Source organism: Tamandua tetradactyla, chromosome 1, assembly GCF_023851605.1.
Source record: "Tamandua tetradactyla isolate mTamTet1 chromosome 1, mTamTet1.pri, whole genome shotgun sequence".
Taxonomy (NCBI): domain Eukaryota; kingdom Metazoa; phylum Chordata; class Mammalia; order Pilosa; family Myrmecophagidae; genus Tamandua; species Tamandua tetradactyla.
In genome coordinates this window covers 160,623,057-160,649,177 of record NC_135327.1, presented here as the reverse complement: position 1 = coordinate 160,649,177, position 26,121 = coordinate 160,623,057, and the positions used below count along the sequence as shown (strand labels likewise).

The following is a 26,121-nucleotide window of genomic DNA, read 5'->3' as shown; positions in this document are numbered from 1 at the left end:
ATATATATCAATGTAATAATCCAACAGTCATGCTCATTTGTTAAATCTTACCTTCTCTGTTATAACTCCACCTTCCCTTTTGATCTTTCTCCCAATCCTTAAGGGTATTTGGGCTATGCCTATTCTAACTTTTTCATGTTGGAAAGGGCTGCTGATAATAGGGGATAAGGGATGAAACTAATTGATGTTCTGAAGAGGCTGGCCCCTCTGGATTTCAGGATTTATCTGACCTTGGAATCCATCTGGAGGTTATTGGTTTCTGGGAAGTAATTGTAGTACATGGAACCTTTGTAAAATCTCAAATAGAGCCCTACGTGTTCTTCTTTTTTTAACTTTTTTTTTATTGTATAATATAACATATATACAAAGCAAAGAAAGAAAAAAACAATAGTTTCACTCTTCAACAAGTAGTTACAGGACAGATCCCAAAGTTTGTCATGGGCTACCATATCATCATCTCAGATTTTTCCTTCTAGCTGCTCCAGAACATAGGAGGCTAGAAGGAATAAATACATATTTTTTTATCATCACAATTGACTTTTTTTTCTTTTTTGTGAAAAATAACATATATACGAAAAAGCAATAAATTTCAAAGCACAGCACAACAATTAGTTGAAGAACAGATTTCAGAGTTTGGTATGGGTTACAATTACACAATTTTAGGCTTTTATTTTTAGCTGCTCTAAGATACTGAAGACTAAAAGAAATGCCAATTTAATGATTCAGCAATCATATTCATTTTTCAACCTACCTTCTTGTATCACTCCACCATCACCTTTGATCTATCTGTCACACTCTGTAGGGTTATTTGGGCTATCATCATTCTAACTTTTTCATTTTGGAAGGGGCCGTCGATAACATGGGGTATGGAGATGGAACTAGCTAATGTTCTGGAGAGGCTAGGCCTTCCAGTTTCAGGACTTATTCGGTCCAGGGAACCATTGTAGGCTCTGCAAATTTACCTTTGCACATGGAACCTTTGTAGAATCTTATATATTGCCCTAGGTATTCTTTAGAATTGGCTGGAATGGTTTTGGTTAGTGGTTGCCAAATTATGATGGGTAGCAATGTCTAAATGAAGCTTGTGTAAGAGTGACCTCCAGAGTAACCTCTCGACAATTTGAACTCTCTAAGTCACTGATATTTTATTAATTACACATCTTTCCCCCTTTTTAATCAGGATGGAATTGTTGATCTCATAGTGCCAGGGCCAGACTCATCCCTGGGAGTCATCTCCCATGCTATCAGGGAGACTTTCACCCCTGAATGTCATGTCCCATGTAGGGGTAAGGGCAATGATTTCACTCACAGAATTGGGCTTAGAGAAAGAGAGGCGACATCTGAGTAAAAAAAGAGGGCCTCCAGAGGTAACTCTCAGGCATACCTATGGGTAGGCTAAGCTTCTCTGATACATATATAAGCTTCACAAGAGTAAGCCTCAAAATCAAGGGTTTCTCCTATTGATATGGGTGTCAGTAATGTCTGACGTGGTATCAGGGTTTCCCCAGTGGTAAAGTTGAATAGTTCCATATTTTTTCTCCCATCCATCAAGGGTCTTTGCCAATATTATTGATTATCTGCTTACTATATTCTAGTATATATCCAGGCATTACATTAGGCTTTACAGGATTAAAGGCCCTCATTCTTATTCTGGGCTCCAATTGTTCAATTGTTTCAATTGTTCAAATGAGCTATCCAGATAGGTTGCATTAGATTATGTGCTATAGAAAATTTAGGTCCCGGACAAAATAAACCTTTCTTCCTTTGGTCTCAAAGAGTAGTTGTGGTTCTAAAATACAGACAATGTCTTCCTTACCCCTGTGTTCCGAATTACATTTATCCTGACATGATTGACTTTGTTCTAATCTCTAAATATCAGGTTATACATACATAAAACAGCCTCTCCAAATCCAGAAATAATAATTACCACTCCAATCTGTTATAAGCGCTTACAATCTAGGTCCCTATTTCTTATAAGCATTTTCTAAAGGAGACCATACAGTAATTGTCCATAGTTTCTGGCTTATTTTGGCTCACCAAATGTCCCAGAGGTTCATTCATATCATTGCATGCCTGATGACTTAGTTGCTTTTTGTAGCAGCACAATATTTGATCAAATGTAGACACCATCGTTTGCCAATCTATTTCTCGGTCAGTGCATCCTTCAGCCACCTGCATTCATCAGGCATCATGTATAAAGCCCAAAGTCCACAGTCCATCAACACTCTCAATTTTAGATAATTTCATTGTTCCCAAAAGAAAGATAACCAATAAATACACCTTCACCAAATAGGAAAGCTAAACCACCCCTTAAGTCTTGCCCCACCCCTCATTATTTACCCTTGCTATTGCTGTGGTACTGCTGATATTTTCCTGTTAAACATAGCCCATAGCATGCAATAGCAGTTTTCCCCCTGTACCCTAGACTTAAACACTCTTTGTACACGAATCATACCTTTGAAGTAGTTCTTGCAAGAATTTATTTATATTTCTAGTATTAATCAATGGGACACATAGGTCCATACAATCCCTTTCAACTATGTTCACCTTCAATATGGTAATATTTCTTATAGACCAACTAGAGAACCACCTTCACTTCTATCTATTCCCTTACATTTGATTTTAACATCATTAGCTAACTGTTCACCCATCTCTAGTTTCTATGTATCTCTAAGTCCCCAATATTCTGTATTCATTAAGTCTCTGACTTTACCTTAACCATGGTCATAAAAGTGGAGTCATACAAAATCTATTCCTTTGTGTCTGGCTTATTTCACTCAGCGTTATGTCCTCAAGGCCCATCCATCTTGTCATGTGTTTCAGGACAGCATTTTGTCTTACTGCTGCATAATATTCTATTGTAGGTATACACCACAGTTTGTTAATCCACTCATCTGTTATGATGGGTATGTGAATAATGCTGTTATGGACATTGGTGCACAAATGTCTGTGTGTGTCAGAGCTTTCAGCTTGTCTGGAATATACCAAATAGTGCTATTGTTGGGTCATAGGACCACTTGATATTCAGTTTCCTAATGAACCACCAAACTGTCTTCCATAGCAGCTGTACCATTATACAGTCCTACCAGCAGTGCATAAGTGTCCCAATTTCTCCACATCCTCTCCAACATTTAGAGTTTCCTGTTTGTTTAATAGCAGCCATCCTTATAGGTATGAGGTGATACTTCATTGTAGTCTTGATCTGCATTTCCCTTATAGCCAGTGAAAATGAGCTTCTCTGCATGTACTTTTTAGCCATCTGTATTTGCTCTTCAGAAAAATGCCTATTCATATCTTTAGCCCATTTTATAATTAGGTTGTTTGTTCTTTGTTAAATTGTATGATTTCATTATGTATACAGGATATCAAACCTTTGTCCGATGTGTGATTTCCAAATATTTTCTCCCATTGAGTTGGTTGCCTCTTTACCTTTTTGACAGACTTTTGAGGTGCAGAAGCATTTGATTTTGAGGAGTTCCCATTTGTCTATTTTTTGTTGTTATTATTTGTGCTTTGGGTGTCAAGTTTAGGAAGCTACTTCCTATTACTAGGTCTTAAAGGTGTTTCCCTACATTTTCTTGTAGAAGCTTTATGGAGACAGTTCTTATATTTAGGTGTGCGATTCACTTTGAGTTAGCTTTTGTATAGGGGTAAAGTAAGAATCTTCTTTCATTCGTTTGGCTATTGGTATCCAGTTCTCCCATGCCCATTTATTGAAAAGACTGTTTTGTCCCAGTTTAGTGGATTTGGGGGCCTTGTCAAAAATCAAAAGGCTGTAGATTTTGTGGTCTATTACTGCACTCTCGATTCAATTTCATTGGTCAATGCTTCTATCTTTGTGCCAGTACCATGCTGTTTTGACCACTGTGGCTTTATAATAGGCTTTAAAGTCAGGGAGTGTTAATCCTTCCACTTCGTTCTTCTTTTTTAGGATGCTTTTAGCTATCCGGGGTCTCTTTCCCTTCCAGATGAATTGGGTAACAAGCTTTTCCAAGTCATCAAATTATGTTGTTAGAATTTTGATGGGTAGTATATTGAATCTGTAGATCAATTGGTGCAGAATTGACATCTTAACTATATTTAGCCTTCCTGTCCATGAACTGGGGTTGTCTTTTCACCTATTTAGATCATTGATTTCTTTTAGCAATGTTACGTAGTTTTCTGTGTACCAGTCCTTTATGTCCCTAGTTAAGTTCATTTTTAGTTACTTGATTCTTTTAGTTGCTGTTTTGAATGGAATTTTTTCCTTAACCGACTCTTCAATTAGGTCATTTCTTGTGTATAAAAACATCACTGATTTTTGCACACTAATTTTATATCCCACCACCTTGCTGAATTTATTTATTATCTCAGGTAACTTTGTTGTAGATTTCACAGGATTTTCCAAGTTTTGTATCATGTCAGCTGCAAATAATGAAAGTTTTACTTCTTCCTTTCAAATTTGGATGCTTTTTATTTCTTTTTCCTACCTGATTTTTCTAGCTAGAACTTCTAGCACAATGTTGAATAATAGTGGTGACTTGAGGCATCCTTGTCTCATTCCCAATCTTAGGGGGAAAGCTTTCAGTCTCTCTCTCCATTGACTACCATGCTGGCTATCAGTTTTTTCATATGCCTTTTAGCATATTGAGGAAGTTACCTTTGATTCCTATCTTTTGAAGTGTTTTTATAAGAAAATGATGTTGAAGTTTGCCAAATGCTTTTTCAGCTTCAATCGAGATGATTGTGTGATTTTTCCCTTTTGATTTGTTAATATGCTGATTTACATTAATTGATTTTTTTGCATTGAAGCATCCTTGCATTCCTGCTATAAAATCCACTTGGTTGTGGCGTATAATTCTTTTAATGTGTTGTTGGATTTGCTTTGCTAGTATTTTGTTGAGAATTTTGGCATTTATGTTCATTAGAAGATTGGCCTGTAGTTTTCCTTTCTTATAGCATCCTTACCTGTTTTTGAAATTAAAGTGATGTTAGCTTCATAAAATGAGTTATGTAGTGTTCTGTTTTCCTTAATATTTTGGAGAAGTTTGAACAGGATTGGTGTTAGTTCTTCTTGGAATGATTGATAAAATCCCCCCAGGAAGCCATCTGGCCCTGGGCTTTTCTTTGTAGGAAGATTTTGATGACTGAATTTCTTTACATGTGTTTGGTTTGTTGAGTTCTTCTATTTCTTCTTGAGTCAGTATAGCTTGTTTGTGTGTTTCCAGGAGTTTGTCCACTTCATCTAAATTGTCTAATTTGTTGGCATATAGTTGTTCATAGTATCATCTTATGATTTTTAAAAAATTTCTTCAGGGTCTATGATAATGCACCTGTTCTCAGTTCTGATTTTGCTTATCTGCCCCTCTGTTTTTTTTTCCTTTGTCAGTCTTGCTGGTGGCCCATCAATTTTATTGATTTTCTCAGAGAACCAACCTTTGATTTTATTGATTCTTTCTATTGTTCTTTTTTTTTTTCCCACTTGTTTAACACTGCTTTAATCTTTGTTATTTCTCTTCTTCTATTTGCTCTGGGGTGAGCTTGCTGTTCTATCTCGAGTTCCTCCAGGAGAGCAGTTAAGTCCTCAATTTTTGCTCTTTTATGTTTTTTAATATAGGCATTACTAATATATAGTGTCCTTCTTTGTCTCTTATGGTATCTTTATATTTAAAGTCTACTTTGTCTAATGGTAGTATAGATACTCCTGCTTTGTTTTGATTTCAACTTGCATGCAACATCTTTTTTCATCCTTTCACTTTCAATCTATTGTATGCTTGTGTTTAGGATGAGTCTTTTATAAACAGCATATAGCTAGATTATAATTCTTAATCCGTTTTGCCAATCTCTACCTTTTAATTGGTAAGTTTAGTCCATTAATATTCAATGTTATTACTGAAAAAAAGACTTTTCTTGAATCTACCATTTTATCTTTTGGATTTTATTTGTCAGATGTATACATTCTTTTCCCTCTAACTATTTTTATCCTTAAATTGCCCTTACTGGTACTCTTCAGTTCTATGCCCTCATCCAGACCTCCCTCTCCTGTCTTTTTTTTTTTTTTTTCCAACTGGCAGAACTTCCTTTAGTATTTCTTGTAGGGCTGATCTCTTGTTGACAAATTTTTTCAAGATTTGTTTGTCTGTGAATATTTTAATCTCTCCCTCAGTTTTGAAGGACAAAATTTGGCTGGGTTAATAATTCTTGGGTGGAAGTCTTTCTCTTTCAGGAGCTTGAATACATCATACCACTACCTTTTCACTTCCACAGTGCCAGTTGAATAGTCTGAACTCAGTCTTATGTCGTTTCCCTTGAATATAGTAGATTATTTTCCTCTCGTCTCTTTCAGAATTTTCTGCTTCTCTTCAACATTTGACAGACTTATTAGTATATGTCTTGGGGGAAGTCCTATTTGGATTTATTCTATTTGGAGTTCATTGAGCTTCTTTGACTTGCATATTTATGTCCTTTATAAACGTTGTGAATTCTCCCTCCGTTACATCTTGAACTACTCTTCCTAGCCCTTTACCTGTCTGTCTTTTCTCCTTCTGAGACACCAATGATTCTTATATTTGTGCACTTTGTTTTGTCCATCATTTCCCTGTGATCCAATTCAAATATTTCCATCTTGGTTTGCCATTTGCTGTTTTGAGTGCTTGAAATCAGTTGTCTTGTCATCTAGTTTGCTTATTCTTTCTTCCACCTCTTCAAATCTGCTGTTGCGTGTCTCTAGTGTATTATTTGGTCTACAGCATCTTTAATCTCCGTGATATCTGCTAGTTTTCTATTTATTCTTCAAATTCCTCTTTATGTTCTTCTAGTGCCTTCTTGATTTCCTTTATGTCATTAGCCATCCCATTTATTTTATTTAGTAGATTTATATGAACATCTTTGATTAGTTGTTCCAATGTCTGTGTCTCCTCTGGTGTTTTAATTTGGTTGTTGGGCTGGGCTATACCTGTCTGCATCATGATATGCTTAGTGAACTTCTGTTGTCTTTGTGGCATGTAAATATCTTGATTGGTTTACTTTGTAAGTTGATTTCCTTCAGTAGTCTAAAGCATTGTATTTGCAGTTTGGAAGTGGGGCATTGCAGCACAGGTATAAGTGCAGGTTGGGAATGCTGCGCTGGTGCCTGTGAGCATCTGCACATGGGGGCAGGGAGGATGTGGCTGTGTAGTTGCAGGGGTTTGAGGGGGTTGGGCCCTGGTGTGCACCTAGGGCCTGGTGCTCTTTGTGCACATGCACAGAGCCCAGGGTAGAGGGTCAGCATTGTGCCTGTGTGGGCTGGGGGTGGATGTGGCCCAGCTGTGCAGGCCAGTGTTTGTCCAGATCTTGGGGGCATGACTGGGGGCCATGAACATGCACAGATCTGGGAGTGCTGTAAACTGATGTACATATGCTCAGAGCTGGGGGTGGGGCAGGGTGGCGTTGCATGACTGTATGGGCTGGGAGTTGTTGTAGCCTGGGTATGGAGGTAAGTACCTGCAGCTTTTATGCACTGGTGACTGCCTATAGGGAGTAGTGAGGGGGATGTAGGGCTAGACTATTTCTGTTGGAGATATGGGTTGGGCTGGGGCAGGCGTGCATGCCTGGGGTGGAGCAGGTACATGCTGGGAGGGGGGTTGACGGGGCAGGGGCACTGGAGCACAGGGGAGGGGGTATGGGTAACATGTTCAGGTTAATGGGGTGTGGGGTGAGTTGTGGGTCATGGGGCTGCTGTGCTGGTGAGGGCAACGCACTCAAGGAATGCGGCTTGGCTTACTTCCTAGTCCTAGGTGGGCTCCCGAGGGCCCCAGGCTTCCCTGTTAGGCTGTTTGCACCAGCCAGCTGGTCTCCGGTTCTCTGCTTCTCAGTTCCTCAGTTTTTGCAAACAGGGCCTCCCTCTGTGGTGCAGAAGAACCTCCCAGATCACTTATACCCTAGAATCACCATCTCAGTCGCCCTCCCGTCCCTTCTCCCGTCCCGTTGTTTCTTGGAGCAGGGGTGAACTCAACCTATCCTTTTCTGTCATATTCCCAGAAAGGTGCTTGATTTTATATTAACACTTAGGAGCTTTTGAGTGCCTAGTATGTAGCAATATGTTTAAATATATCACCTCTATTCCTCACAAGGAATGGAATACATTATTATTTCTAGACCAGTAATATGAAATAACTTGCCCATATTAACCTAGAAATTAAATTCCAGAGCTGGAGTTTGAACTTATATTAACCTGATTCTAACAACTGAGTTTGTTCTAGATTGTATCATGCAGTTACTTAAAACTACTTCACAGAAGTTTCTGATGCTTTTGAAAGTTGTAGGATATGTTGGTGCTTACCAAGTTTCCCTTTGCTGGACAGAGGTCACCCAGCTCCTAGTTTGTGTAGCATTCTTCTCCTTCAAAGTGCCCTCAGGGTATGATAATCACCTTGCTTCTAGGTAAGGCAATCCGTGGACAGTCATGTGAAATAATTCTCTGTGGCATGAAACTGAGCCTGGATTTTACCTGTATGCACATCTTTGCAAGCCAGTTTTCCTCTCCTATCCCATTTCCTTACTCCTTTAAATATTTCACTAGAGAAAAGTATCTTACTAAGTCACTCTCACAAGAATCCCCAACCAGGAGCTAATGTTTCAGGGAACTTGACATGACAGAGTTCTAGAAACTAGCTAAATAGTTATATGATTCAAACTCAGTATAAAATGTACTATAATTATTAAAAAGGAAAATGACTAGCAGCCTTTGATGTTAGTTAAATATACATTATATCACAGAGAAATGATAGTTGAAAAGATAATAATCTGGTGCAAATATTTGTCAAGATCTATATATATAATGATGAAAATTAAATGTCCTATTTTTTAGCATAGATAAATCTTGACAGGTTTTGCCCAAGTATATGATGTGGCCCACAATTTTCACATGTGTTTTGTGTCAAAAATATTTTTGGTTGCAAATGACAGAACCTCAGTTAAAATGAACTTAGATCTAAAGAAAATTCATGAGCTTTTGCAGCTGTAAATTTCAAGGGTACGTTTGGTTTCAGACATAGTTGGACCTAGGAGTCTCAGTTATTTTCTCCAAACTTTGACTTTATGCTTATTCAGCATGCTAGGGACCTACCTCTGTAAAGGTGGCTTTTCTTTCCTTACAGCCAGGAAAGTTTCTAATGGCATTGCCTAGATCATTTACTACTCTTGAAATAACTACTATGCCCCAGGGTATGTGGTGCTCTCGGTGAACAGCCTGGGTAGTGTGTACACTACAGCATGGCGTAGAGGAGGATATAACATTGATAATAATGCTACAACCATGCAGATTAGGGAGCAGTCCCCAGGGGAAGGGAGTACTGAGATTTTTCTTCTGTATATTTGCAGACAAAAAATACTTCTATAATAATCTACTAGTGATGCTATTAGTGGAACATTAAAAAATGTAACGAGGTCCAAAAAGTTTGGAAAATACTGAATTAATCAATTTTTGCTAGTAGAAACTTTGAATTTCCAAGATGCATATCTATTACGCATTATTTTCCTAAATTTGCTTCACCTTAGAACCCATTTTCTGTTAAATATCTTATGGAATCTGAACAGACTTGGACCAAACACAAGTCTCTACTGATTATCTGCATAATTTTGGCCATGGTTTCTTCATCTGTAGAATTGGAATAACTAAATATATTTACCAAATTTATCATGAGGATGTGATAACAGGCAATAAAGATAATTAGCTATATAAATTAGTTATGATTGGGACAAGAAAGTATCAATTTGGAGATCCTTGAACGCCTCCCCCAAATTTTCAATTGTTTTCTTAAAATGGGATTAAAGGTTTTTAAAAAATGTTTTTTATAAGCTGAGAGATTCATGTGGTGTTTTTGAGGAGTAATCTATGAGTGAGACATAGTTTAGATTGCAGTTGGGGTGGCAAGAAAGAAAGAAACTGGAGCTATGGAGGAGAGTTGAGAGGTTATTGTACTAAATTTTGTATTAATGGGTGCCCAAACCAAGAGAATATAAGGTATTAATATACCACTATTAAGAGCAAACCATAAAAGTGATTAGAAGACTTTCAGAATGACTCAATTCAGCAGCTTACAATGAGACTTTTATTTCTCAAATCGTCTTTTTAATTGAGTAATGACAGCTGCTTAAACTTGTGTAAGGCACCCTCTTTACCCTTGGTTAATAAAATAAAATAGTGTGAAATAAAATAAAGTTTCAAAAGTATAATCACCATTAAAATCTTCTATATACAGCTACTCATTTTATATCGTCCACACTTTTGCTAACAGAATATACTGATTTTGCTTCATATAGTGGCCATTTAAAGATAGCCCTATTTTAGCATATGGTCTTAGATAAAATCCCATATGCTTTAATGATCAAATTTGAAATAATATTGTGAAATTAGATAGTCCCTTTTTAGATATTTTAGCAGAGTGATAACCATACAAAAAGTAAAGTTTCTCAAGTAAATAAATGCATTTTTAGGATTAGGAGAAGAAAATAAGAAAAGAGAAACTGAATTTAATATCTGGAAAACACTGTCATTGATTTGTTTAACAGACTTTAAAGAGATGTAATTTTAACTATATTTGGATCATTAGCATTCATTATATACTATAAGAGAAATAAATTAAGAAAAATTCCACACATTGATGGATTGATGACTTATTGTAAAATATAACAGTATTTAAGTAAATGTCTTAAAGTCATTCATTGGGAAAGATGAAAAATGTAACAACAACAACAGAAAACTCTGAACTATCAAACATAAGAGTTTCTTTAAATGACTGCTCTCTTCAGTGAGATATGTTGGTTTCAAAGAGAGGTGGGAGGGGAGGACTTGTGCTAACTTAAGCAAAGAAAGGGAAGAAAGGGAAACTTACAAACATAAGTTTCAGAATGGGATACAATTGCAATTTTTTAGTTTGTGAAGCTCTACTATTAAGGTGGCTCAGCCTTCAGGTCTCGCATGCTTTACCTGTATGCTTTTTATACCTGGGAAGTAATGCAATTGGCCCAGCTTGGGTCCTATGTCAACCGTGATTCAATAAGTGGTACTAAGAGTCAGGGACATATCATAGAGGGCTCTATCTCTACCCTTCTCATAGAAGAGGTACTGGACAGGCCCAGTAGCTGACTACTACATTTGTTAAATCGAATAAATTAAATAGACTAACTAAAACTTGGTGTATAAACAAAGTTAGCAGCAAAAAAATATATACCTAAATATGTTATCCTTTAAAAGATCCTGAGGTTTCAATTTCTGTCTCTTACTAGGGAAATTTCATGGACTAATATATTTACCTCGGAGTCACTAAACAATCGCCACTTGAAAAAGGGAACACAATGTAGCAAAATGTTTTGCCTTGAAAGTTTGTTATTGTTCATGTTATTCAGTTATATTATATATATATATATCATTTTTTCATATAATTTTACATAATATCTCTATACAGACAACCAATGGAAATGGGCAGTGTTTTAGTCAGGGTTCTCTAGGGATACAGAATTGATAAAGTATCTGTCAAGAGATTTTTATAAAGATTTTCTCACATAACTGTGGGGTTGTACAACTCCACATTCCATAGGACAGACTACAAGCTGGGAACTCCGATGAAGGTTTTCAATAAATTCCCCAGAAGAAGCTGGATGAAACAGAGATGGAAATTCTCTCTTCTGATGGCCGAAATCATACTTCTTTTAAAGCCTTCTACTGATTGAGTGAGACTCCTCTCATTGTTGAAGGTGATCTCCTCAATTGATTGTAGATACACTCAGCCATAGATACAATCAACTTACTAATGACTGAAGTCCATGAAATGTCCTCAGAATAACAATCAGGCCAGTGCTTGATTGATCAAACAACTGGACACCAAAACCTGGTCAAGACACATGAACTTAACCATCAGAGGCAGGGTGCCACTGGCAGTTTTGCTTCTACTCTCCCCCTTCCTTACTTACTATGATCACTGAGGTTCTTTAGCAGAGATCTATATCACTGCAGACTACAGTCTGAAAATAACTAGCATAGTGAAAATGAACATAGGGTGATGAAATAAAGGATAAGATTTTAATAAGATGCTGACCCTGGCAAACAATTACTTTAAGACAGGTTAAATATCTTAAATTCTCCAAACCGTCATTTGATCTTCAGCTGACAATTGTAGAAAACGCCTGCATTTTCTAATCCACAGGCACTGGCATGTGACAACACACAAAGGTGCTGTTTCGAATCAGATGTCACCCACATTAAACTATACAATGCTTATATACGTTTTATTGATATTATAATTGGGATTTTTTTCCCACCTTCTAAAGGAAACATGCAGGCCACTAGTTTCTTTCAGAGCATCGCCGGTCCCAGCAACATGCTCAGTGATTTCAGCAGTACCTTTTCCTTTTAAATAATTATGGTGGCGTCTAAGGATATTGTTCTAGTTTGCTAGCTGCCAGAATGAAATATACCAAAAACGGAATGGCTTTTAACAAGGGAAATTTAATGAGTTGCTAGTCTACAGTTCTAAGGCCGAGAAAATGTCCCAGCTACGACAAGTCTATAGAAATGTTCAATCAAAGGCATCCAGGGAAAGGTACCTTGGTTCAAGAAGGCCGATGAAGTTCAGGGTTTCTCTCTCAAGTGAGAAGGCACATGGCGAACACAGTCAGGGCTTCTCTCTCAGCTGGAAGGGCACATGGCAAACATGGCGTCATATGCTAGCTTTCTCTCCTGGCTTCCTATTTCATGAAGCTCCCCGGGAGGTGTCTTCCTTCTTCATCTCCAAAGGTCACTGGCTGGTGGACTCTCTGCTTTGTAGTATTGCTCTCTCTGAATCTCTCTGAATCTCCAACATGTTTCCTCTTTTATAGGACTTCAGAAACTAATCAAGACCCACTCAAATGGGTGGAGACATGTCATCCCCTAATCCAGTTTAACAACCATTCTTAACTAAATCACATCAACCAGGGAGATGATCTCATTACAGTTTCAAATATACAGTATTGAATAGGGATTATTCTACCTTTAAGAAATGAGATTTATATTAAAACATGGCTTTTCTTAGGGGGCATACTTCCTTTCAAACCAGCACAGATGTATTTGTCAGTGACCATCTTATTTCTTAACAAGACACTAGCCATTCAACTATTTTGACATTGCATACTTTACTCCAAATGTACTAGTGGTTATTTACCTTCTTCTGTGTTTTTTGGAAGTGCCAGTGAGAAAGCTGTTTGTTGCTGAGTCACTGATTTGTTTGCACCCCAGAAGCTGGTGAATGATTTATGGCGATACAGAGGACCACCAAGGAAAACGAAGATTGAGGAGACAAAGGTACATACTCAAGAGTGATTTTTAGGTCATGAAATGAATGACAAGCAAAAAGTGCTCAAGTGGAGACATGCATTTTCACTCTACTTTGGGTGCTAGTACTCTGTGTACTTTTTCTTTTTTTCTTAACTCAGTTGTGTAAAAGCCATTCTACCAAAGACAAAAGCTTTTGAGAAGTAATAATATATCTTTTTTTTTTTTTTTTTTGCATGGGCTGGCACTGAGATTCAAACTTGGTCTCCAGCATGGCAGGTGAGAACTCTTCCTGCTGAGCCACCATGGCCCACCCAGTAATAATGTCTTTTTAAATTTGAAGCCACTAGGACCCTAGCATATGTAGCTGGAGTCTTATATTATTAAAATTATATCATGTCTGTTAATACAAAGGTCATAATATAGATTTTAATATTTAGAATCAGCATGAGAATAGAAACTGTTCTTTGCAGATCTTGGCGCAATCAGCAAATACATCAAAATGAACTGGAGGCTTGATATCAAAATAATCCTCTCTACAAATGTTTCATTTAAAGAATGACAGACTGTTTTCTTCAGAATATCATTGGTGATTCCACATATAAATGAATTTCGGTATAGAAAAGGGCCAGCAAATGAAATATATTTTAAAAATATTTGAAATTTCAAATTTTAGTAATTAAAAAAAAAAAGTCACAATGCTTTCTTATTCCTAGTGTAAAGGGGAAAAGAAAACCTGAAGCATAGAGTTTTATGATAATTTGTGGTAACAAATGGCAACTTAAATTCTCCCTATAAGTGAATATAGTATATCCTTAGGACTATTTATCATTTAGGATTTCCTTATCATTGTAAGGAAATTTTCACACAATTTGGCTATTAGCTCTGGAAATCACATCAGTTTTCTGTTTACAACTGTAAGTAAAATGGTGTATTTCTAAAATGCCTGGACCCAAATATCTTTCACCTGGAAATCCATTGATGAGGCTCTCAACTGAGCCTGGAAGGGCTTGAACTGAGTGTTAAAGTAATTGTTGTCAATGTCTTAGGAAGTCTTGTCAATAAGAACCCATTACTATTTAAAAATAGGATACAATGACATATTAAATTGAAAACTAAGTTTTAATTCAGAGTCTTATATATACACAAACATATACATGTATACCTTTCATTGTGTCACCGCTAGTTTTGATCCAGCAGTTGCAGTTGTCTGGTCCATGCGTATCCCTCGCGGCTTGATGTCAGTTACTACTCTTTTCCATTCAAAAAGAAAGGAGTTTTAGAAGACCCCCATATTTTCAGTTTCTTTCAGTTCTCACAAACTTCAGTCTGATCAAGTCTATTAAAAAAATTTAACCCCACACCTGGTTCAAAACTTGTGACGTCGTCTTTTCCCATTCATGTCTAGTAGACTTGTGCTGACATGAACTGGAATGCAAACAGGCCCTGCTCCTCAATAGTTAAATGCTATCCCTCGTTCCTGCTCCCCTACTATACTGGTATGGAAAATAGGAATGGGAATCGGGCGCTATTGCACGGAGCTTTTCAGTAACATGGCTGTATAAGAACACAGTCTAGGTCAGGTGTCAAAACTGAGCTTCATGTGTGATTATTATTGAAGGATGCATAGGGAACCCCCTACTGCACAGTTCACTGCCTTTGGAAGTTGTTTTTCATCAGACTTTTTCACCCTTTCACTAACCTTCCCCACCTCTAGTATGTCCCCCACTTGGACAATATCCTACAATGGACTGATAGGAATCTCATATATTATTGTCATACCAGTGTGGGTCTGTTCTATGGATGCCTCTTTCCGCTTCTGTTTTTTCACAAATCTTTTCAGAACTTTCTCAAATAAGCTCAGGAGGCAATGGGCAATATACTATGTACAAAGATGTCAAACTGTGGCATAAGATGCCAAGTTCGCTTTCCTAAATGCCCCTACCATTATTTCTATGAGTGGTTTTCTTGGATCTCCTTTGTTTTCCTCAAAGGAATACATTTACTTGGCTCAAGATGGAAAGGGAAAAGCTTTAGTTGTCTTCTGCAGTACCATGGTTGTTTACTGTATGGGTAGGTAAGAGAGAAGGTGTGAGGGTAGAGAAGTTTGAGATAGTAGTTTGTGTGCAGGCATGTCTTAGAAGAATCTAAGGGACATGTAGGCTTCTCTGTTCTGCATCGACCCTCACCAACTGATTGAAATGTGACACATTTTTTGCCTCATATTAGCTTTCAGGCCTGTTTACCACAGGAAACAGGGAATGTTGTGTTTGCACATTACATATATATATATATATATATATACATTTTGTGTTTTTCAGTTTACCATAAGTATTTTTCACATTATTGACTATTATTCGAAAATGTGGCATTTAATTTGCCTAGTACTTTATTACATGGATACACAAAAATAATTAAGCCATATTATATGTATTGGACTTTTATGCTGTTTAATTTCTCTGGCTATTAAAATTTGTTAGAATGACGGTACAACAGTGGCTCTGTGGCAAAATTCTCGCCTGCCATGCTGGAGACCCAGGTTCAATTCCCAGAGCCTGCCCATGCCAAAAAAAAAAAGAAAGTTAGCAATGAAAAATTTCTGTACTTAAATTTGTTTATGGATATCAATTTCTTAGTAAAATGTTTTCAGAATGGAATTACAGGTACAATGCATATTTACTCTCGAAAATGTGTATATTCTTTGTGTATATTACTGGATTGCCCTCCAGAAAAGTTGCATCATATTACATTTTTGTCACTATGCATGAGAGTACCCATTTTACTTCTTGAAAGTATCATTTTGGCTATTTAATTTTATTTCCTTTCATTAATGGTTAACTTATATACTACTAATAAGTCAATTCCCCTTTATAGTTCTTATTCTGTGAATTATGTTTTTTTCCTTTGACCATTTTTCTAATTTATAGAAAACCTTTGCATTTTAAGTGGTGTTGTTATGTAGCTTTTGCTAGTCTTATCATGTTATTATTTTTATTGTTGGGAGTTTTCCATTTTTTTCTTATGTTCTGAGACATTTTATAGATCATGGAGATCATTTTGAAATCTACAAGAGCTTACTTATAAACCTTCTAGAGTTCCATCATCTTTAGACTTATTTTAAAAATATTTTTCCTTAAGTATTCCATATTTATTGATCCACTAAGATGTTTTTAATTCCCTTATCTTTGTTATTCATAATCTCTTAAAAGTTCATATACATTATAGAAATTTAAATTTGTTAATATAGAATTATATTAAGTACTCAAAATATTTTATAACGTCTCCACAGTTCTTTTATCCATGTTTAAAAAATTCCAAAATCTGCATATTTTTGCAGTTTTTAAAATAGCAGTTGTCAAAGGGTTTTCTATAAGTCCCTATTTTATTGCTTTTTAAGGAATAAAGCTTTTTCTATTAGTATTAATTTATATGTTTATAGCATTAAGTTCAGAAATGGTGACATAAAGTACCACGTCTTAGATCTTTGGGTATAATTTTTACTGTTTAAAAATAAGTTCCTGCATTTGAAAAGAAAGCGTTTTTGTTTTAAGAGTAAATTTTTGATATATACTTTCAAATATTTTCGTATTTCATTCCTATATTTTGTGTATGCTTATGTGTGTTTTATATTTCATCTATCAATATTCTGAGTGGTTTCTTTTGGTTCATGTAATCAAAATTCATATATTCAAAAATATTCATCTTCAATCTTTTAAAAATATTTTTGCCTTCATGTCATATTTACATATTACAACTTACATGTTCTATTTACATTTGCTTAAATATTTTGAATATCTATTTATTATAAATCTGCATTATATATTTATGCTTTCTCTTGTTATGTATGTTTTCTGACAAAGTCTATGATTTTTTATTACTAAAGTTTAAGTATTATAAAATGTGTATTTAATATCATTAAATGCTCAATTTAATAGTTTAATTATATATGGAGTTTTTAAAAGTGGTGTTTGTTCATATAGTTCTAATATTCTTTTATGTTTACTTTGTATAGAAATCTAAGACTACTGTGATTTTTTTTGGAGTGTGTGTGTGTGAGAACAATCTGATTCTTTTCACTGTCAAAGTCTCAGGAATTTTTCTTTAACTTTTTAAATTCAGCACTTTTAGTAGGATATATATATCTATATAAAACTCTTCTATCTATTCTGCTTAAAACATAGTGAACTCCTTTAAACAGCAAATATGTTACTTGTTTACTTTCCATTTCCTTTTGTAAAATACTTATAAAGGTTTATTGATTGTGCTTTGCCTTCATTTATTTCTTAATTATTATTGTCTTCCTGAGAAAGATCTATAATTCTTTACTTATACATTTTTTTATTATCTCTGTCCTCTCTGGCATCCATATATTTTATTTTATTGTTTTGTTTTGCTTTATTTTAATTTTTGCTTTGTTTTATTTTTTGTTTTGATTTTTCTTCTGTATGCTGGAGAAAAACACAAATTTGTTCTCTGTGGCATTGATTAAAGTGTATGCTGATTCAAATAAAACTTCTTTTTTAGTTACCTCCAATGTGGATGTCAGATGTATATATAAAATAAGACAGTGTGTATGTGTGTGTGTGTGTGCTTTTAAAGAATATCTGTCTTATACTTTAACTAATACATTATTCTATATCCCAATATTAGCTAGGCTGAAAGATCATTGTCCAATTGTATGTTGATTCTGAAATTGATCTTGTTGTTAGCCACAATCATTAAGGAAGAAGAAACATGCTTCCTTTTTGGTAACTGTCATTGCCCGTAATAGGGTTTTGCTTTTAAGAGATTTTGTTTTCTCCCTGAAGTAGCTGTGAAGATTTGGCAAAAGTCAGAACAATCAAATTTAAGATTAAATTCCAAACTACTGACAAATTTTGGCAGAATTACCATCTTGTGTAATTGACATGAGAATCAATCTGAAATTAGTACAAACTGGTATCAATTTTACACACCTTCACTGCTAGCCTGATGTCATAAATAACTGGAAATTGCCTATCCTTTTTTTGCCTCAGTATAACATAATAAACTTATACCCTGGACCATTTGTGTTCACTAGAACTCTTTGAGATACAGCACGGAACAATATGCAAGGGTTCCAGGGCCTAAATGGTAAGCCCAATTGCTTATATACAGGTGCCTAGAAAGAAAATCACCATTCTGCCCTCTCCAACAGATAACCCAAAATTGGTGGGGCACATAAAACGGTAAAATGGAAGGCTAATAAAGAGCTGATAAATAGGCTCTTTCCTGAGGTTATTAACAATTAATATGATAAAACCATGTAGTCAGCATTGACGATGTTATTTTATGCTATGGAAAGAGGGCAGGCATCCAACACATTTATAATATGCAGCTTAATTGAATTGATTGGTAAAATGAAGCAGTGTGATAATTCACACCTAAATTACACAGTATGAAATCAGAATTTCATTTATCAGGAACTATTTTCTCTTTAGTCTCTCTCTTGAAACATACAGTATGTGTAAAGGTAAACTGATAACCTGATTTTGGGGACATCTGGCTTAACCCATAGATGTTCCTGATTACTTAATCAAAGAGTATCACTTTTGGACCAATATATAGTGGCATAGCTTACATCATTTATAGATATTTTCTCATACAGAAAAATTTTTAAACATTGTAGTGTAATAGTTGTACCTAAACATTTTTAATCTTATTCAGTATAAGAGATGGTGATTTGCAGAGTTGCTTTTGTGGAGGAAAAACATCATAGCATTTTGAAGGCATATTAAACAATTTAAAGGGATTATATTTTTCAGGGAGAGGGGTTGCTCCTCTTGACACTTTCTCAAGTAGCACATTTTCATAGATTTTTAGGAGTACTATGAATACTTAAATAATTTGAGATCATATAAGTTTTTGGTCATTAAATAAAGTTGATTTTACAAGTGTGTTTAATGGCTTATAGCTAAAAATTATAATTAGATGCCTCGTGTATAAATTTTTAGGTTAATAATTTTAAGAACTTAAGATGGAGATTTAATTTACCTAGTCATTAATGGAAAGTTTTACTCCTTAAATTCCTTTCTCAAAATGTACTGTATTAAATATATATATGTTTATTTAATTGAATTAAGTGTATTGTACTAATTGTATTGTATTTGCATTAATATAAATATAGTGCAAAATATAGTCTATTAATTATATAATAATACCATATATACAATTACTATGTTATTAATATCCCAACAAAAATCTGTTATTAAATCCAGCTTATTTTCTTCTAAATTATCCATAAAACATTTTGCATTAAAAAGTATCATTTTGTTTTGAACTCTTCTTGCTGACATTTCCTGCCTTTTAAATAAATGGTCCATAAATATTTGAAAAACAAATGAAAGGTATTAATGGTCACCTTGTAAGGAGGCAAGATTTCCAGATTCTTAGGCTTGAAGTAAATAAAGCTGAATTCAACCAGTCTGAAGCCTATTGATATGCTTTTAAGGAAGCCTTTCTCAAAAGGACCTTTGGAATAGCGTGGTTGTAATACTGTGGGAATAGCTGCTTACTGTTAGTCTTCTTCATTCAATGAGCCCGCCTACTCCATTATATATCCTTAAACTCGAGAGCAAATAATGATAGTTGAACACAAAGGTGATTTTCTATTCTCTATTTCTCTACTTTTTGACACATACATTAGAACAGAAAATGGCCGTATCTGCAGAGAGGAGAATAGCATATTGACTCTATATAAGGGGTACGTAGAGATTATACATTGTAGCTAGAATTCTGAATATTATTTGTTGAATGACATTATCTTCATATCATTATGTTAAATACCATTAAGAGACCTTTCTCTTTTTTCCAAAAAATAAAATAAAATAAAATATGTTCATTACAGAAAAATAATTTTTGCCATCATATATTCTGTAATATGTTTTTTACATTTAAGTGTACTTTAAATAATATAGATTTAAATTGAAGATAATTCTCTCCAATTACAGCTAGTACAATCTCTTAAAGCTTTATAAAATGACATAAATGTTATAGAAAGGATGAATTATTTTGAACTGCATAATATAAAGAAATGAGATGGATATGTTGTTTTTTTCCACAGCACACCTCCCTCCCCCAACCCTGGTCCCAAATATCTCTCAGAAACCAGAATAATGGATTGAATAGTCAGTCTAACAAGTGTGGTTTTATAGATTGTGAAATTGAGGTCCAACAGTGTCAAGACAGAAGGTCACAGAACAAATCAATGGATCAGAAAGCACAGGAACTTGGAGATTTCTCTTAGTCTCACTATTATTCAATGAAAACGTGTTGAAAAATGAGGTTAAAACTGACAAGTTGTCTGATGAATCAAGATTTTATATTTTGGCCATGTAATACTTATGTCTTTTTTTAAATGTGGTAGTTTTTCCTGATAATATATTTATATGTAGTTTCTATTTGACAATATTCCAATTTCCTCAAATGTTTAAAATAGCCTTAGGCTCATGGATATCTTTGAGTTCACTTTATTATTCATATGAAAAAGGAAAAAAATGACAGAGCCAGTTACCATGAAGCATCTTAACAGGACAGTATCCAGAGCCCAATACCATATTTGTTGCAATTTAGGGGGATTAATGGCATTTCATGTTTTAAAGAGTAATAAATTATTTCATGACAAATAATCACATATTTCTATTTAAGTTAGCATATTTCAATAGTTGTAGCTATCAGGGAGAGATTGTGTATAAACTTCTCTACGTTCATGTGTTTAGTTTGTACATTTTATTTTCCTACTACACTTATAAAATATTAATTTTGATACTATAGAACAAAGGAACTAACTGAAACCACAGTTCTGTTTGCAGAGATGTTTCTACTTATGAATGATGTGTTGGATGATTTTGTCTTGAAGTTCTGGACACCCCAAGAAAAAAATCATCTTACTGTCTGATTGCTCATTAGTAAATTCCACCTTGATAACAATGAGCAAACATTCTAATTGGGAATCAGAATGTCACTGGACTTCTCAATATTGGATCCTAGAAGACAAGGGATTACTTCAAAGCCCTGAAGGTATATTGTTTTCAATCATGCATAGTAAATTGGTAAGGAGTAAAAGTGACAAAATATACCAAACAAATTCAACTTAACATGGCATTTTAGAAGTACACTAGCAATCTGAAGAAAAACTTGGTTTGCACTAAAAAGTAGAACCTAAAGTACAGAGAGAAGGAAAAAAAAAACAGATGGATTCTGTTTAATGCCAGCTGTTGTCCATAAAATATTAAGGGATAGATGTTCTATCTCTCTGCAAAGATTTTTAAAGAAATGCACAATAAAATAGAAAAGATTTCCCAAACATGAAATAATAGAACTTAAACTACCAGTTCACACAGTGTATTTAAATGGTATTATATTTTAAGCAGGCTGATCTGGGTAGAGAAGTGAATAGATCTGTGCCCTGCCCTGAAGGAGATACTGGATAGGAAATTAGGGGGTATCGAGCGCTGATGAAAGAACGATTGGTTTACATAAACACCAATCGGTGTGTTTGAAAACTTCTAGGTGCTATCAGCCTCTTGTTTCTCTCACTGGCATGAAGGCTGGTGCATGTGAAGTTTCTCTGTTAGCAGATTCACTCTGCTTCTTCTCTTTTATGCCATATCCTTGCAAGGACAGGTTTTAGCTGGGAGACAGTAGAATGCATATCTTTGGCTGTGCGTCTCACTGGAATTAAGACTGTAATATCCAACAGCACATTGTTCCTTATGATTCTGAGAAGGGATACCACCCAGAGAAGATGCAGAGAGAGAAATCTGTACTTAGCCAAATTCATTTAAGTGGGAGAATATGATAAGAACATACAAATAATTAAAATACATTATATCTCTTGTTCCCTTTTTAAAGGAAGCTCTGGGGAATGTGCATTCATGAAACGGGAGATCCCCAAAAGAGAATAATGGAAGTAATTCCCAGTATGGTCAGTTGTACAGTTCACATTAGGGTAGGAAGATGGAGACTTATGGAGGGTGATGTTCAGGGGGGAAATGAATCAACACAAAATGTGTCTAGATATTTGAACAATTATTGTAATTTGACAGTTCTAAGTATATTAAAAAAAAGAGCTCCAGAGATACATGTAACAATGTGACTAATAATTCCAGAAAAAAAACTTTTATGAGAATGGAAACTTAATTCTGATATATTACATAGTCAATGGTAATGTAACCATCCAGCAATTTCAACATAGCTATTGATAAAATGGATAGGGCAGGAATTTGGGGATATAGTATAGAAGATCCAAAAGTGCTAAATCACTTTTAATAGGATATCAATAAATACTATATCAAATTGATATATATAGGAAAATTATATAAACATATTATGTAGAAATATAGTGGTTAAGGGCAGAAGAAATACCCAAAGGTTTTGAATGTTGCTGATTAGAAAGTGGTGCTGGCGAAGTGTGGGGAAGAGGATTACTATTTTTAGCACCTTTCTTTTAACATTAATCAATTTTTAAAAATATAGCCTTCCTTTTCATGAAAATAACTATTTTAAAAAGTAAAATATGAATTTTATATACATTTTAGGACCTATTTTTCATATATTTTTCTTGTACATTCTATTCTAATAACAGTTATTAGATTTAAAGTTTGATAGCATACATTCTTGTCTGGACCTTACAGATAGGGAGCTGAGCCTCAAAGAGCTTAAAATAAATTGCCTGGGGAGCAAAGAGTAGACTCTGATTCTAATAGTTTCATGTCTCTCTGTCTCTCTGTTCTCTGTCTGTCTATCTATCTATCTATCTATGCATTTATAGTAAGATTTTGGATGCTAGTTTAGAGGTTTTCTATACAAGGATATATTTCACAGAAATGTGTAATATACAGTACTACATCTCTATTGTGGACGTATTTGTATAATATGATATTTCAAGGCAGATGAAAAAAATTACCCACTCATAATTCTTATTTAAATTGTCAAAAACACTAAGGCTTTTGAATAGATCTAATCAGATTCAATGAATTTATAAGTACAGTTTATATCAATTTTCAACTGCTGACAATTTAATATTATTGCTTTCTAACACTGATGTGAAAAAGTATGTTTTATAGTAAGTTAGGAAACAAAAGAAAATGAGCTTTCGCAGTAGAGCTATTCATTGTGTACAAGGATAGCTCTGCCTTTTCCTGTGATGCTAACATTAAGAATGATCTGGGACACCTGTGAGATGTGATCTCAGCCACCCTCAGTAGCTCTTAGGATTCAGAAGAGTGTACGAAAAAATGATTTTAACAAAAGGATCATTTTGGCTCTGGTTTAATGTCATACATATAATTAGTCACATTCCTTTAGTTCAAACATGATTGGAGTTGATAAATTATGGGGTGCAGAACTAATGGCCACTACAAATGTCCAGTGTATGAATGGAAGTGATATTTGATTTATTTTCAACAGGGAAGTCAGACCAAGGAAAGGAAGAGAACACATAATGAATAGAGTTAGCTGACCTCTTCTCTCTGTGTTGTGAGTTGCAAATCTAATTTTTGTTTGCTTGGTAGAATAATAAGTTTTCTGACCACAGAAAAAATGTTTTGTTAAAACACATGACTTAAACATAAATACAAATGACTAAAAATACATTATATAGATATGTCTAAGGCATGGTTGTGGAATTAATTACCAAACTTTCTTCACCAAGGGCTTTGGGGGAATATCTTCCATTTTGGTCTTGTCTGATATCTTTTTTTTCTTTGTTTTGGCAAATGTGCAAATTCTCTTCTAATAAACTAAATAAGTCCACATTTTACCTGGTATATCCTTGGATGAGGGGTGTTATCATATTTCAAGGAATTCTGTCTCTTTTGTTGTTGTTCAAGTTTCAGATATTAATATGCAGAAATGTTATCAGCATATAAATGTATCAGATATGTTACATTTCAGTAGCTTTGGCTTTCTGCTTTTTATTGTTACAGAGATTTTGGAGGTGCTGGAGATACAACCCCTATGTAAGTATTTCTGGTAATACATTTCCTTCAACTGAGATGGACCACACTGAGAATTATTTTTCTCAAAACATGTATTTCATTCTTAAGTTCTCCATCACTTTTGCAAATGTCCTTTCAAATGGCAGTAGCTGTAAGTAAAAATGATGGGGTTTAGTTGCTTAGTTGTTTCAATACTTTTTATATTTGAGACATACATATGAGGAAAATTTAATGACAGGTCTCATTTTCTTCAAGTGTTTTACAAAGTAAGACTTTCTAATAGTCAGGTCTTCCATACATCTGCTCTGAGAACTTTAATAATGAAATCAGCCAACCCTTCATCAAATCACTTGTTCTATAAATATTTGAGCACTGATCATATGCTGGATTGAAAGCTTGGGGCTGGTTATACAATGGTGAATTAAGTAATCAAATGGGGCAATAGATAATAATCAAATAAACTCATAGATGTGAAAATTGTGATTAAGAATTAGTGATTTTAGGGCGGGCCACAGTGGCTCAGCAGGCAGAATTCTCGCCTGCCATGCCGGAGACCTGGGTTTGATTCCTGCCCAAGCAAAAAAAAAAACCAAAAAAAAAAAAATTAGTGATTTCAATTATGATTCTGAGAAAATACAAGATCCTGAGGCACCCTCTAAATAACGTTTATTTCCAATAGCACTAAGTAAATTATAATTCCTTTATTAACAGACCTCATTTATATATTAGAGTACTAAATAAATGTTTTATTTTAGCAGACAATGCTGTTTATTAGAAAAATAATTAACTTTGGAATCAGATAAACCTGGGTTAAACCCCTTCTTTCCCTTTTGAATTTGAGCCATTAGTGATTAACATTACCTGCAAAATCTTGTTACTGGTAATCTCAGGTGCAGTCAGGTGAAATGACTTATTTGAAGCCAAGCACTAATGCATAAATGCCATCTCCTCCCTCCTTCTTTATATCTGTATTTTCAGAGGAAGAGATGCTACACAAATCCTCAAGCCAAAGAAAAGGGGATTCTAGTGTCAAGTCACAGAAGGTAATGCAACTGTATAGTTATTTGAACAAAGTCTGTACACCAGGAGAATGTGAATATCACACTTTTTTGTGAGGGAAATAATCTCTAAGGAAACCCTTGTCTTCAGAGTATGACAGTGATTGCCAGGCAGGGACAGTTTGTCCTCCTAATCATGGATCTAAGACTTGAAGTTGTCGGGACACTGCTAAAAACACATTTTGCAGAGATCTTGACTTTGTCCTCCAGGGATAAATCAAGCATCGGCCATGCAGTTAATATTCATTTTTTTCTCCTGGAAGATAATGTGTGCTCTGGGAAGGAAATTTTAGGGAAAGTAAAAGTTATTTGCTAGTGGATTTACCATGCTTGCAGATCTGATTTGGGTCAGTTGGTACTCCATCCACATTCCTTCTTTGTTTATTCCTTTTCAACACTTCATGACAAAAATGCCCATGCCAAACCAATCATCCAATCCTCCATCCTACTTGTCCTGAGCTTTTTCTGCCTAAATCCCTATATCACCAGTTTATGCAGACCCAGACTGGCTCCCTGAGACAAGGTAGATGAATTTGACATCTTTGAGTTACTAGCTCTTAATCTTTTGTGTTAGTTAGATTCAGTTGTCAACTTGGCCAGGTGAGCATACCTAGTTCTGTTGCTGTGGACACAAGCCAATGGTACGTGAATCTCATCTGTTGCTAATTACATCTGCAGTAGGCTAGGAGGCGTGTCTGCTGCAATGAGTGACATTTGACTTAATTGCCTGGTGCTTAAATGAAAGAACGCAATGTAGCACAGCAAAGCAGCTCAGCATTCCTTATCAGCACTAGCAGCTCAGCCCAGGCCTTTGGAGATGCAGAAAGAAGTCACC

The 26,121-nt window shown here is 35.1% G+C and overlaps 1 long non-coding RNA gene across 3 annotated transcripts; it reads left to right on the top strand.

The window, feature by feature from the left end:
* The first annotated feature begins 3,072 nt into the window (after positions 1-3,072).
* Positions 3,073-25,273, top strand: LOC143687067 (uncharacterized). 3 transcript variants are annotated; one of them, XR_013177383.1, is made up of 6 exons: positions 3,073-3,171; positions 13,183-13,300; positions 21,088-21,307; positions 23,699-23,767; positions 24,217-24,249; positions 25,207-25,273. It is a non-coding gene; the product is annotated as an uncharacterized LOC143687067 (long non-coding RNA). The 3 variants fall into 3 exon arrangements; XR_013177386.1 differs by having other exon boundaries at positions 3,075-3,171; positions 13,235-13,300; XR_013177396.1 differs by lacking the exons at positions 3,073-3,171; positions 13,183-13,300 and adding an exon at positions 19,943-19,991 and having other exon boundaries at positions 21,147-21,307.
* The last annotated feature ends 848 nt before the right edge of the window (positions 25,274-26,121 follow it).